Source organism: Ursus maritimus, unplaced genomic scaffold (genome assembly GCF_017311325.1).
Source record: "Ursus maritimus isolate PB19 unplaced genomic scaffold, ASM1731132v1 scaffold_2, whole genome shotgun sequence".
Taxonomy (NCBI): domain Eukaryota; kingdom Metazoa; phylum Chordata; class Mammalia; order Carnivora; family Ursidae; genus Ursus; species Ursus maritimus.
In genome coordinates, this window is record NW_024424452.1 from 32,319,111 (window position 1) to 32,332,853 (window position 13,743).

The 13,743-nt window shown below is 45.5% G+C and overlaps 1 long non-coding RNA gene across 2 annotated transcripts in view; it reads left to right on the top strand.

The window, feature by feature from the left end:
- LOC103668572 overlaps positions 1-13,743 on the top strand; it is a 100,756-nt gene that overhangs the window by 26,634 nt on the left and 60,379 nt on the right. For both annotated transcript variants that reach the window (XR_570087.2, XR_570089.2), the window contains exon 6: positions 9,456-9,548. This is a non-coding gene — a long non-coding RNA (uncharacterized LOC103668572). The remainder of the gene's footprint in view (positions 1-9,455; positions 9,549-13,743) is intronic.

A 13,743-nucleotide genomic window follows, 5' to 3' on the forward strand; every position in this document is an offset into this window, starting at 1 on the left:
CACAAAGCCAGGGGTTTGATAAAATGTCCATGCCCGGGGCACCTGGGTGGCTCAGTCGGTTAAATGTCTGCCTTCAGCTCAGGTCATGAACCCAGGGTCCTGGGATCAGGCCCTGCGTCAGGCTCCCTGCTCCGGGGGGCATCTGCTTCTCCCTCTCTCTCTCTCCCTCTGTCCCCCACTGACTCGTGCTCATGCTCTCTCTCAAAAAAAATAAGAAAAAAAAGAAAGAAATGTCCATGCTCGAGGTTACTCTCCATGAAGACACCTCCCTGGTGACAATTCTGTTCTTGGGAGAACAGTGTTTTCATTTGTGCTGGGCTCGGGGGTCTGCTGGGGAGGCCTGGGTGCTGAGGCTGGAGGGGAAGCTGGACCAGGTCCGATAGTGCAGAGCCTATTAGTAACAACGGATGCAGACTTCTAGAAGCCGGACTTGCACCGCCCGTCCCTCTTCCCACCATGAGGTTCTGCATTTCAAAGCCACCTGTGCCTTCTGACGCTTTGCTTATAGCCAATTCAAGTCATGGTCATTCTGCTGATCTCTTTTGAAGGTGCCGTCATGTTGCAGAGTGTCTGCGTATCCTAAGATATTTAATACCTCTGCTTGGAATGCACTGATATGTAGATCATTAAGCAGAGCAGACCTTCTCGGGGAAAGGAGTACTAATTGCACTTTGCAAATGCCATTTTCATTTGATATTTGGCACGGGTGCCACAGTCACGGTCTTTCTATTTCTATTAACCACAAGGGCTGGGACAAAGTCATCCCAACTTCCCTGGCAGCAGCATGGCTCATTAGGCATTGACGAGAGCCGCGAAGCCAGCCTCGGAGACTGGCCCCCAGTGGCGGCCCTTCCTGCCGTTCCCACACCGGTGGGAACTAGTTTCATAGCCGGGTTGATCCGTGTGGCCGGTAGCCCGGGCAGAGGTGGTGAGGCATTGCTTCCAACAGTCATTTCTTTTTTTTTTTTTTTTAAGATTTTATTTTTTATTATTATTTTTTATTATGTTAGTCACCATACAGTACATCCCTAGTTTTTGGTGTAAAGTTCCATGATTCATTACTTGTGTATAACACCCAGTGCACCATGCAATACGTGCCCTCCTTAATACCCATCACCAGCCTATCCCATTTCCCCAACAGTCATTTCCAAAAAGACGACGTAGCTTTCATCTTGGTCATGCTCTCTGTCTTGGAGCTCTTGCTCAGGGAGCAACTGGCTTCTGGGTTGCAAGCAGCTTCACAGAGAGACCTGTGTGGTGAGGAACTGGACCCTCTTTCCAGTGAGTGAGTGACCTTGCACATGGACGCCAGCCTCGGTCAGACCTTCAGATGACCGTAGCCTGCGTCAAGAGCTCAGGGGCAACCCCGTGAGACATCTCCAGCCAGAGGCAGCCTGAGAAGCTGTACCCAGATTCTTGACACACGGAATCGATGACATATTAGATGTGTACTGTCTTCAGGTCAAAGTTTTAGGATAACTTGTGACACAGCAATAGGTAACAAATGCAGGAAACAGAAGTATTAGATCCTTCAAACAATTTGACCTTGTGTGGATGTCCATAACAAGTCTGGCAGAAAGGGCGCCATTTTCTGCAAGGGGGAGACTGAGGCAGAACCTGGCTGAGAGCCAGAAGTCCTTACTGAGGCCACTCACAAGTTTTGGGGCCCGGGACAAATCACGGTCCCTTTCTGGACTTTGTGTCCCTGGCTATAAAAGCAAGAAGTTGGATAAAGTGGTCTTCAGGAGGCAGAGTCCCTTGCTTGGTGCTTGGGAGTTTGGTGGTAGACACAACAAATACCAGTCACCCCGTTGGGCTCCCGTGCATATGTGCGCACACACACTTAAACTGTGATGATGTCAGCTAGCAATGAGTGGGTATCGAACTGTAGGTCAGGCATTGAATTATACAGGAATTACCAATTCATTTTGAAAACAACCCATGAAAGTAGATGCCTCTATGATGATCATTTATTAGGCCAAGGAATTCAGGCTCAGAAAGCTTCATTTTGAGCAGAGACAATGTATTGGGTTTTTTACTGCCGCATAACACATTATCACAAATTTCATGGTTTAAAACAATGCACATTAAAAAAAAAGATGTATTTATTTACTTTTTTGAGAGAGAGAATGTGTGTGCATGAGTAGGGAGAGGGCCAGAGGGATAAGGAGAGAGAATCTCAAGCAAACTTCCTGCTGAGTGTGGAGCCTGACACAGCGGGGCTCGATCTCATGACCCTGAGATCATGACCTGAGCCTAAACCAAGAGTCAGACACTTACTGCCCAGGTGCCCCCAAAACAACGTACATTTTTAATCTCACAGTTTCTGTGAGGAATCTGGGCATAGCTTAGCTGGGTTCTCTGCTCAGGGTTTTAGAAGTTTGTCATTGAAGTGTTGATCAGAGCTGCATTCTCATCTGTGACTCAGGGTCCTAAACCAAACTCCCCCAAGAGTTTGAAAGAATCTAGTTGTAGGGCTGAGGCCCCTCAGATCCCAGAACCTCCACCTGTCTGTAAGCAGTTCACAACATGGCTCTTTGATTCTTCAAGGCCAGCAAGAGAAAGCCTCTCTCTACAGAAAGGGTCCAGTCTCTTTTAAAAAATCCCCTTACCTGATTAGGTGAGGCTCACCAGGGCACTCTTGCTTTTGCTTAACTCAAAGCCAACTGACTTAGAATCTTCACTGAATTGTCAGAATCCCCTCACCTTTGCCATATAATGTAACTAATCATTGGAGTGAGACCCCATTGTATTCATATGTCCTGCCCACATGGAAGGGGAAGGAATAATCCAGAGCACTTACCTGGGGTGAGTGTGGCATAAATCTTCAGGCTACCTGAGGATTCTGCCTATCACAGACACAGAAGTAGGAAATGGTGAAACTGGAATTCAAATTCAGATCTGTTTGGTTTCAGTGCTCATGTTTTGAACCACCAGCCATAAATCCTTGACTGAGAATACGCTGAAGGCAATTATTATGGCCTCTGCTTGGTAATGCCCAGGGCTTAGCACTTAATAATGGCTCCAATATTTATCAAAGCCCTGATCAGGATGCTTTTGAGTGACAGAAATCTAACAGAAACTAGCTGAAGAAAGCTAGAGAGCTTGACCATTCGCCGGGAATCAGGGGCTGGTACAAGGGCTTATACAATATTCTCCAGGGCCCGGTTTTTCTCATTCAGGGCTCTGTGGCTCTATTTTCAGGCAGCCCCTCCTCATGTGGTGGTACAAAGGGCTGCTGGCATCTATAACCTTACATTCTCTTGTTATGTCCTTTCTGGATCCAAACCCTATCTGGATGAAGGAGTCTTTGGACTGTCAGTCCGAGTCACATGACTACCCTTTAGCTGGGGAAAGGCAGGGAAGGACGCCATGATTAACAGCTTCCCCAGGACAATGCGGGATATCCAAAGTTTGGTTCCTGAAAGAAGATTTGGCATTGTTGCCAAAAGGAGGGAGTGATGTTGCCCTGATAAGAACACTGACTGTACACAAAGCCTAAAGACAAAGCTCTTTAACCCTCTGCAATGGGCAAAATGGTTGGTAAATACCTTTGAGTGTATATGGAGGCTTACTTTCCAGTCATACAGAACTGAGAAGGTTGATACAAATTCTTCATGCCGTCTTTCAATTCTCAAACATCCAAATTACTGAGATGGGGGTGAGGACTGGAGTCAGTGCATCCGATGAACAAATGATGCCCTTTCCAGGGCTAAGTATTTCAGAAACTTTGGAGGTGAGTTCATTGCTGGGGTTTAGATTCATGAAACTTACTTAGCCTGGGGAACTTTCTCCATGGTATTCTAGCTTTTTAAACGAGCTTAACTCCAGGCAAGTTGCATTAGCACACATTCTCTGTGTTGTGGTGGCTTAACCCCAAGGAGCTCATACAACTTGATAGTATGGTTTGGTAAAGGTGGAAGATGTCCTTAGGATGGGGCTAACCTTTATTTTATGAGCATTCCAATAAACTAATGGAGGAATCCATCCTGCAGCGTGCTGGCAGGTCAGGATACTAAATCCTCTCTTCACCAGGAGAGTGTTCCCTCTGGAAAGCATCCTCCCTAATTTCTGAGAAGCATCTCATTTTTGTCTAGTTATTTGTGTCTCTCTGTGTGTGTCTTGATTTCCATTTTATACAGATCATGTGGATATTTGATCACTTTTCTCTCAAAAGCTTTTAACGAAAGGCCTTCCATTTGGGAACCTCTCCAGAAAAGGGACTCAGCCTCCTCCAAAAGATTCCTGAAAATGATTCGGCAGTTGTGACAGAGATCTTTCCATCATTTGCTTCCATAGGGGGAGGGAAGAGGAACCATGGCCAACTTTCCATGAAATTTAATTTTCCAAAGTGGTAACTCCATCTTGCAGCTATGCATGGGGAAAATGTGCAATGTGAAATGCTAAGGTATTATAAGGGCAGCTAAGGGCTTACCTCTTCCTGGTTGATCATCCAAAGCTCACTGCCTGCCTTTATTTTCTGCTGTGCACACTGTTCCCAATCCTACCTCGCTGACTGCACCCCAAAACACAGGAAATGAGCATGGGTGGGAAAAAGTCAAATATGCAATTAAAATGGGAAGATACAGAAGAATGGGCTACCTCCTGTTAACAGGTGGGTCCGGGGGGTTTGATTAAGTAATGAAGGCCTTTTCATATTCCCTGGGATAGTGGTAGACGGCTGTTAAGTTGTTCCCCAGGGGCCTCCCCTTCCTTTGAGAACATACTCGATCTTGTGACTCACTAGTGGAATAGGGCAGATGTGAGGGGATGTTACTGCTACGAACAGGTTACACACAGACTGGCTTCCATCTTGTACTCTTTCATAGTTTGTCACTTGCCCACTGGGTTGGAGGCAGGTGCTGGGAGCTGCCAGGCTCCAAGCTGCCCTGTGGAGAGGGCCACATAGCTAGGAACCAAGGATGTGGGCCTGGCTAACAGCCAACAAGGAGTTATGGCCTCAGTCCAACAGTCCATAACAGACCTAATCCTGGCAACAGACATGTTAAGAGAGATGGGAAGTGGATCCTCCCTTGGTTGAGCCTTCAGACGAGATTACAGCCCAAGCCAGCACACTGATTGAAGCCTTGTGAGACATCTTGAGGCAGAGGCACCCAAGTAAACTGAACTCAGATTCCTGACTGACAGAGATGGAGAAAACAAACAATGGTTGTTGTAAGTCACTAAGTTTTGGGATAATTTGTTATGCAGATACAGAAAACATCTCTCCCTAATATCCTTTTATCACCTATCTACCTAAATATCTCTCCATATATCCATCCATCCTTCTGTCCGTCCGTCCGTCCGTCCATCCGTCCGTCCATCCATCCATCCATCCATCCTGTCTCTCCATCCATCCATCCATCCATCCATCCATCCATCCTGTCTCTCCATCCATCCATCCTGTCTCTCTGTCTATCCATCCATCCATCCATCCATCCATCCATCCATCCATCCATCTGTCCATCCATCCATCCTGTCTGTCTATTCATCCATCCATCCGTCCATCCTGTCTGTATGTCCATCCATTCATCCATCCATCCATCCTCTCCCTATGGAGGGGGGAAGGGGAAGCTTCTCGACCTGAATATATACAGGCTTCCTCTCTTACAGAAACTGAGGCTCAGAGAGCTGAGTAAGTTGCTGCATATCACATAGCAGGCAGGGCTACTCTTGGCCGGGATTCTACTATTTCCCTACGACTTATTTGCACACTGTCTGTGCCTCCATCATGTGTCCTTGTTGAATCCTTATCTCACTCCTGTAAAGTAGATATTTTTATCCTCCATTAAAAGTGAGAAAACTGGAGATAAGAGAGGTCCGGTATCCTTCCTCAGACCACACAGTTAGTAAACAGAGTAGCGAGGATTCACTGTTCTTCTTCTTCTTCTTTTTTTTTCTAAGAGGGAAGGTGTTGTGTCAATCTTAATGCTTTTCCATAAAGAGACTGCCTCATTAGCATTTCTTTTTGGTGCTTTCTCTCTCTGCTTTCATGCTGTTAAGTCAGAATTGGGAAACACAGAAATCTTTTATTTCAGTAAGTGCAATGAGGAGACTCAGTGTCTTCAATCATAATTTGCACTCTCTCTCCTAACGAAAAGTGAAACTAGCATTTGAGCACTTTCTGTGTGCTAAGTGTACTATGTTATCCCCAATGTATAGATGAGGAAATTGAGGCTCAGAAGTATATTTATTTCAGGGTGCCTGAGTAGATCAGTCAGTTAAGTGTCTGCCTTTGGCTCAGGTTGTAATCCCAGGGTCCTGGGATCGAGCCTTGCGTCAGATTCCCTGCGTGGCGGGGAACCTGCTTGCCTAACCCCCTGCCCCTCCCCCTGCTTGTGCTCGCTCTCTCTCAAATAAATAAATATAAAATAAAATCTTTAAAAAAAGTGTATTTAGTTCACGTCATATAACCAGTGAGTGGTGGTCAGAGTTAAGCCAGACTCTAGAGCTGCCATGCTGCGTACCTCCTCCTCCCCGCCCCGTCCTCTCCTGAGCACCCTATCGCAGTGCCCAAATACGGGTGTGACTCTCAAGGGGGGTTCTGTGTGAGGACCCTCATTATTTACCCCCGTTCCCTCAGGATGCATAAACGTGTAGTATCTGCCAGATGTCTGTGTTCAGGCGGGGACAGTGTAGCACATCACTGATGAGACTTCCTATGAAGAATAATCACCCGGTACAGTGTGACCCCTTATAAAGACTATCATTCTATGAAGAGGGACTTACAAGAGGAATTTCAGAGTGATACTTCTCAGGCAGAAACAAAACGATAACTACAATAAATACGAGGCGATCCCTGCAGGCAAACCCAGACCCAATTAAGTCGACTAGACATGTATGAACATGGCATCCCTGATGCATTTATTTGCCAAACCCAATATACATTGGACATGAGGTCCCTACTATGTATACATCACGGCTGGGTATGAGCTTGGAGAATGGACTGTGAGTTCTACCCTCTGCGTGGTGACAGGGTATCGGGCAGCAGCAGGGGCATATATCAGCAAATTAACACAACACACTTAAAAACACGGAACACTACATCAAAAACTAATGATGTACTGTATGGTGACTAACATAGCATAATAATAAATTTAAAAAAATAAAAATATATATAAACCAGAGCTATAAAGTTAAGTGTATGGAGACTAATGCCCTCTCTCAAGCCCACTCTCCTTCTGGTTTTCCCCATGCAGGTAATTGGAACACTGTCTACTCTGTTGCTCTAAACGGGTGTTCAAGAGATTCTTGTTCGAACTTGAGTTGGTCCCTGTTTTCCTATTTTTAGGCTCTCTGGTTTCCCTGAATGGGACCATGGCTTGCAGGTGATGGCCTGCATCAGAAGTATGGTGAATCCCTGATCAAAGCCATGGTAGTAATGAATGCTACGTCTTCTTACTGGTCCTGATGCATCAACTTCTGGAAAGAGCCTTAGTAGTGGAGTCTTCTCAGAAAGGGAGAAATCTGGGGCCTGATAAAGAAGAAATAGAAAGATGGGTGTGGACACTTCTAAAATTAAGTCCTATTTTCCAGGCTTTACTTTAGATGACCAACTCATGGCTCTTTACCAAAAATTCTGTAGAGATCTGCTTGAGTTGGGTCTGGGGAACACGTGTCAGTGTGATACACATTGTATTTCACATACTTCTAGATCCTCCACTCTCCTCCAGTTCTAAAACATTATGAGCTCGTGACTGTCCCTAGGGTCTCCTCATCATTCCCAAGAAATCTGTTTTCAGTCTTGCTTATGGATTGTTTTGGGTAGAGACCACATCAGGCTCTCTGCTTATACGTGGCTTGACCCTCAAAATAATTTTGGAAAGTTTCCCATGGTGCAGAAGGACATTGGATGCAAGGGTTCTAAGTTCTTTCTTTGGAGAAAGTACCATTTCATGTTTTTGTTTCTGTTTTGTTTTTTTTCTGAAATTTAATAGCCCGAACTTAATCTCTCTACTCAGGAGAAAACAAGGAAAAGAGACTAGAAGCCAGAACTAAAATCTGAGAATGAGGGTTTAAGAATCCAAGGAGTCCTCAATCCATGTTTCCACGCAAAATAGGGATTTAAAATTGGCTCTGTTCACCGCCACTCAGCGTTGCTGTTAAGGTTGGATGAGATGCTACTCAAATGGGTTCATCCAAATCATTCCAACAAACATTTATTGATTGAGTGCTGTGTCCCAGGCATGAGTTGTACATCGGAAACCGTTTTCAATGGAGGAAAATATTGAATAAATATACGAATCATACTAATGGTTCATAAAATAATGTGAAGGTGGCTGAGGAAATGCCAACCGATAGGCAAATTAGTCAGAGTGCAATTTACAAAGTCGTCTCTTGTTCTCTTGGGGTCACTTCACACTGGGATGTATGATCATTAAATATGACCCTCCAAGGCACTCTGTCTAGAGTAGGGGAAATTACTCAATTTTAAGACAAGATTTTAAACAAGGGCCAAACTGTTTTATCTACTTGGATTTGGGTCACTAATTACACCCAGTGATCTTCCAGTAATGAATCTAACAACGACCTCATAAATTGTGCAGTGACAACGAGTTTCCTTTCCATCCTTTGTCATCATAAAGTGAGGCTGATGCCTTTTCCAATTAGTTATGGCAATTATATGTCTATCAAAGGCATGAGACGAAGAAGGAGGTTCGGTGCTGTGCTGTGAGGGGGACTTGGATTAGAGCCTCTGTTGTGCCCGTGCTGTGTGTCCCTAAATCTGCCCTTCTCCCTCTCTGATCCTGATTCCTCATTGGAAAAAGCGTGATGTGCTTCAGATGGGTTCTCAAGTCTTTTCTAACTCCCCAGTTCCAGGATTCTCAGTAAAATTCTGCGTTTCTCCCAGTGGAAGATTATTGGGTATAATGTGCCAAAGTAAGGTGGTCTATTTGAACTGTATCTCATTTATGGTCTTAAGAAATCAAAAAAACAAGTTTCAATAATAGCATGGGACATTTGGGATAGGGAAGAAAGGCTTAAGGGTTATTGCAGGGAGGATGAGCCACTGAATACCTTCCCAAAGATGTGGTGTGTTTTTTATTAATTGAGGTCTTCAAAGGGAAGCTGGAAGATTTTTTATTATGTATTTGGCTAAGTGCATGTTATGAACTGTATGTTTTGTTCCTGCAAAATTTATACTCTGAAATCCTAGCCGTCAATGTGATGGTGTTAGCAGGTGGGGCTGCTGGGAGGTGGTTAGGTCATGAGGACGGCGGTGATAGGATTCCTGCCCTGATAAGAAGAGACAGGAGAGCTTGCTTCCTCTCTCGGCTCCCCACCATGTGAACTTACAGCAGAGGACAGCTATCTGCAGACCAGGCAGTGGGTTCTCACCAGACCTTGGGTCTGCTAGCACCTTGCGAGAGCTATGTTTATGTTGTCAAGCGATCCAGTGTATGGTGTTTTTGTGACAATAGCCTGAAATGACTAACACTTGCATTTCTTTCTAGGAGGAAACCCATGATGTTGCATAGAGCAGGATGTGGACATATTTCAGCGGGGCTGGCCAGCCCGAGGAGCATTAAACTGGCTCATCACGTCTGGTGAGTTGCCTTTGAGAACCAGACCTTGTTCTGTAAGTGCAGGGATGGTGGTTTTGGCGCCCTGGGCAGGGAAGGCAGATTTGTGTCCAGGGTAAGTGTCTCCACCACCCACACAAGCAGCTCTGTTCAGTACAATCCCTGGGACCCCCTACACTGTAAGGCTACCTTGGGGGAGCCCTTCCACTGCAGAGAAACTTCTCGTTGTCCTCTCTTTTGAGAGGGGCTGTCTCATTTCAAGAAGTCAGACAGCCAGTTCTCAAAGGCACTTCTGATAAGGGGCAAGAAAGAAGGGGAAAGGCAGAGGAGAAGGGAGGGAGGTGATAATTCAATTGATAATGAAATATATATATATATATCCCAGAGAAGAATCTCCTTTTAGAACCTTCTTGTGACTTTTCGGAGGGCTTCCCTATAGTTCATAAGACCATGAATTGAAAACCTAAAGTTGGGTGGCTTTTCCAGTAATTCCCTAAGAGCATTTTGATTCAATGCATATGTATATAACACCTCTTCTGTGTCTGACATTGGGGTTATGTAGATGAACAGGACAGAACAGATGATTATAATCCAGTAGTGTGGACAGGTGTATAAGTGACTAACACTGTGCTGTAATACTTGTACAAATAAGGTTTATAAGTTAATGAGTGGCAGTAGTGATTAATTCTGACAATGGTGTAGCAGGGGAGAAATCGAGCAGAGGTGACATCTGAGTGGGTGTCAGAGGGTGGATAGAAGTTTTTGTGTCGATCAGGGCTGCAGGAGGGTACATTTTTATTTTTTTGTCTGATTTTTTTTTGTAACGCTGTGATCCTGAAATGTATTTAGGGTTTTCCTCAGTGACATAAATATTGCACGAGTGTGCAAATGGTTGTCTGAAGATGTTCTTTGCGGTGTTGTTTATAATGAGAACTTAGAAGCAACCTAAAATGGCGAGGAAGGGGGTAAGGATTTGTAAAAATTACAGTGTGTATATAAATCGAATGCCTATGTTAAAATAATGTAGATCTATATTGGTTGCAATAGAAAGATCTCTGCTAAATTTTTGACTGAAAAACAAGCAAAACAACAATACTGCCTTGGCTAAGAGAAGCGTATGAGTGATATGAGGCCATATATACAATGTTTGGGGCATTTCTTTAATGTTTTTTAGCAAGAGGTGATTTCTGTCTCTGGGTAGTGTTTCAGGCTTTCCAGAGTCTTCTGAATTCCTGAAAGCAAAGGGTTGGTGTCCAGCACACGTTTGGGAAATTTAAGACAAAAGGGTAGTAAATAGGTTGCAAGAAAATGGATACAATCGGGAGGCAATGAGCTGGTTTGGGTTCTTTTCAAGACCTGGAGCTGCCCCCGCTTTTAGCTGGAGAAAACACAGCCTTCGTTGGCTCAGCACTTAATCCCAGATGAAGTCCTTCAAAGTGGAAAATCTCACTGTGATTTATTTTTTTCCAGATGTAAATATATAGCAATAATGCAGTTATAAAACTGGCATTGTATTAAACCATAAATTATATTTGACACATAATAATGTTGAATTACTATGGAAGTCCATCAACGTGCAGTGGCATTGCCAACACACAGGCTGTTGCTGCTTGCACCAGCCCTCTTGCTTGCTCTGCAATGAATAAAGTTCTGGGGATCTTTGCTGTTAGGGTCAAAATGGAATAAACTAGCGGAGAAGGGCTGTGTCGGAGTCTAGCTTGGGCTAAGGGCCCCAGAACCAGGGATGCATTTCTTTGCTTATTTATTCCTTCAAATACATCTTTATTGAAGACCTAATTGTGCAGTCCTAGGCTGAGATGGGGGATAGGACAGCCATGGGTGGCCTCTGTCCTCAAGCAGGGAACACAGGGAGGTGAAACTAAAATGCACAACTCATCACTTGATTACGGTGAATTCATGTAGCAATTCCTTGGAGATTTGCTTTCTTCTTACTGGTACTTTCAAGGTCAATGGTAAAGTGGGGTGGTGGGGCCAGTTTAGACGGCACGGGGGGGATTAACCAGCATGGATGAACTAGCATTAAAACACAGGAACTTTGTCTACATAGCGTCACACAGGGTCAGGTCCAAGGACCTGAATTGGCCAACAGATTGAAGGGATCAGGGTCAGGGTCAGGCTAGTTAGGAGTTACTTCCAGACCAAGGATTCAAAACTGTTTCATAGCAGCCATACCTATTTGTTTGTTTGTTTGGATTGCTGATTCCCCTTGCCAAGACCATTGTGTTGCTTGGGGAACATTCAGTAGTTATTGAAAGCATGAGTTAATACCATGAGAGTGTTCAGTATTGTTATTATTCTAATAATTATCCTAACAAGGGTCACAGTGGGTGGTGGGGAAATGGGGATAAATCACCCAGAGGCCTGGTTAAGGTAAGACTCTTTCCTAAACCTCCAGGCGAAGGGGTTCAGGGAACTTTGGTACTGACCCCCAAATTTCCTAGGGGGCTAATTAATAACACTTTCAGAAAGAGAACCAAAGACCCCCACAGTCCAGGGGATGGCTAGGAGAGAACGGACGGGCATTCGCTTGGAGGGAGGGTAGCGAAGAAAGTTTGATACAATGTGTGGTCAATAGAGGGGCAGGGGTGGGGGCCATTTTTAAGAGTTTTAGTTTTTTTGGGGGAAAACATTTCACATTTCTTCTGGGAAAGAAAGCTATGATATAGAAGGTCCCAGGCTGCCGTTTGGAGGAGAATAGAAATAGAAATAATTTGAGAGGACATTCTTGTCTCTGACCATTTCTTCAGAAGTGGAGCATTGCAATGATAACTAAGAATATGGAGAAGTACTGCAGGGGTGGATTTGGAGGCCAGTGGTGGGGACTCGGGTTGCACATCAGGTGCTGGGGAAACCGAAGGGACGAAGGCACCGGGCGGTTCCTGTCCTCCACTTGGTTGTGGTCCTCTGTCACTGGGTTGTGCTCACCATGTTGTAGAAGGAGGGGTCTCTAGCTCAGTGTGGTGGTGGCTGCTGGGGGAGGGGTGTTTAAGGAAAGCTTCCCAAAGGAGGTGATGGGTGGAAAGGCAGGGTTGAGCAGATGCTGGCTTACGAGGGGGTAGGAATGCCTGGGCAGGGAGGTTACTTTTATGAGTAAAGGGGGAGTGGGCGAGAACCAATGTGGTTTGTGGGAGAGATGATAAACAGTTGGCGTTGCTGAGGATAAGAGAGAGTAGGTGAGGCTGGGAAGAGCAACAGCCAAGCTCACTTTGTCTGCACATGTCCTCGGGGCCATGCCCTGTTCTAGGAACTGGGGATATGGTGGGTTTGGATTCCAAGGGTTGACCACCACACTGAGGAGTTTGGCTTTTCTCATCAGGGCAATGGGGAGCCGTTGATGTAGTTTTAGGAATGATTGCTGTGAGACACTATTTGTATTTTAAAATCATGCCTCTTGCTGCCGTATGGAAATCGGGTCCGAGAGGGAGAGACGGAGGTGAGAGGCGAAGTCACGAGAAACCAACTGGAGGGATGATGAGAGCTTGAGCCAGCCGAAAGCTGTCTCCATCTCTGGCTCCCTGAAGATAGTAGGACAGGGTGACATTGGGGTGATGGTGGATGGGAGGATGAAGTCTCACCCCTCGGTTCCATAGGAGCAACAATTAGGTGCTGAAGAACAGGGGAAATATTTATCTGCCCCATGTCCGTGGTGGAGCTTTCGGGCAGCAAGAAGTGTGAAGTCAATAAGTGGGAGGTGTGATTTATTGCCTCTGGTGCTCCCCAAGCCAGGGGTGGTCAGGGCAGCTCTGCAGACCGCAGGCTGGCCAGGGGAGATGAGAAAACCAAGCCCAATTTGGGAGGTAGGCCGTTCCTAATTGAACTGTTGAGCGAATTTTGATAAATGACCGCGCCAAAGCAGTGAAATTAATAAATCATGCTTGAGGCCGGAAGACTGTTTCCTGAGGGACGGCAACAGCGCTCCCATCCTGTTGACACTGGTGGTTTGGAAGATGGCTGGGGTGGAGGCAGGAAACTCATGCTCTTTCCTGGCTCTGCAGCTGGGCTAGAGGAGGAAGAACCCTCATTAGCGTGGTCCCCATCCGTTCTTTGAAAATGCAGAAGGAAGTCGTGTTCCGTGAGCAAGGGGGAAGCACCAATCTGTTGCCCGAACTCAAGGTTTAGGATGCCCTTCTCAGGCTCCGCGATGGCTGGCTGGATTCTGATAGAGAAGACAGCAGCCGGCATGGCTTTCCAATTAAAC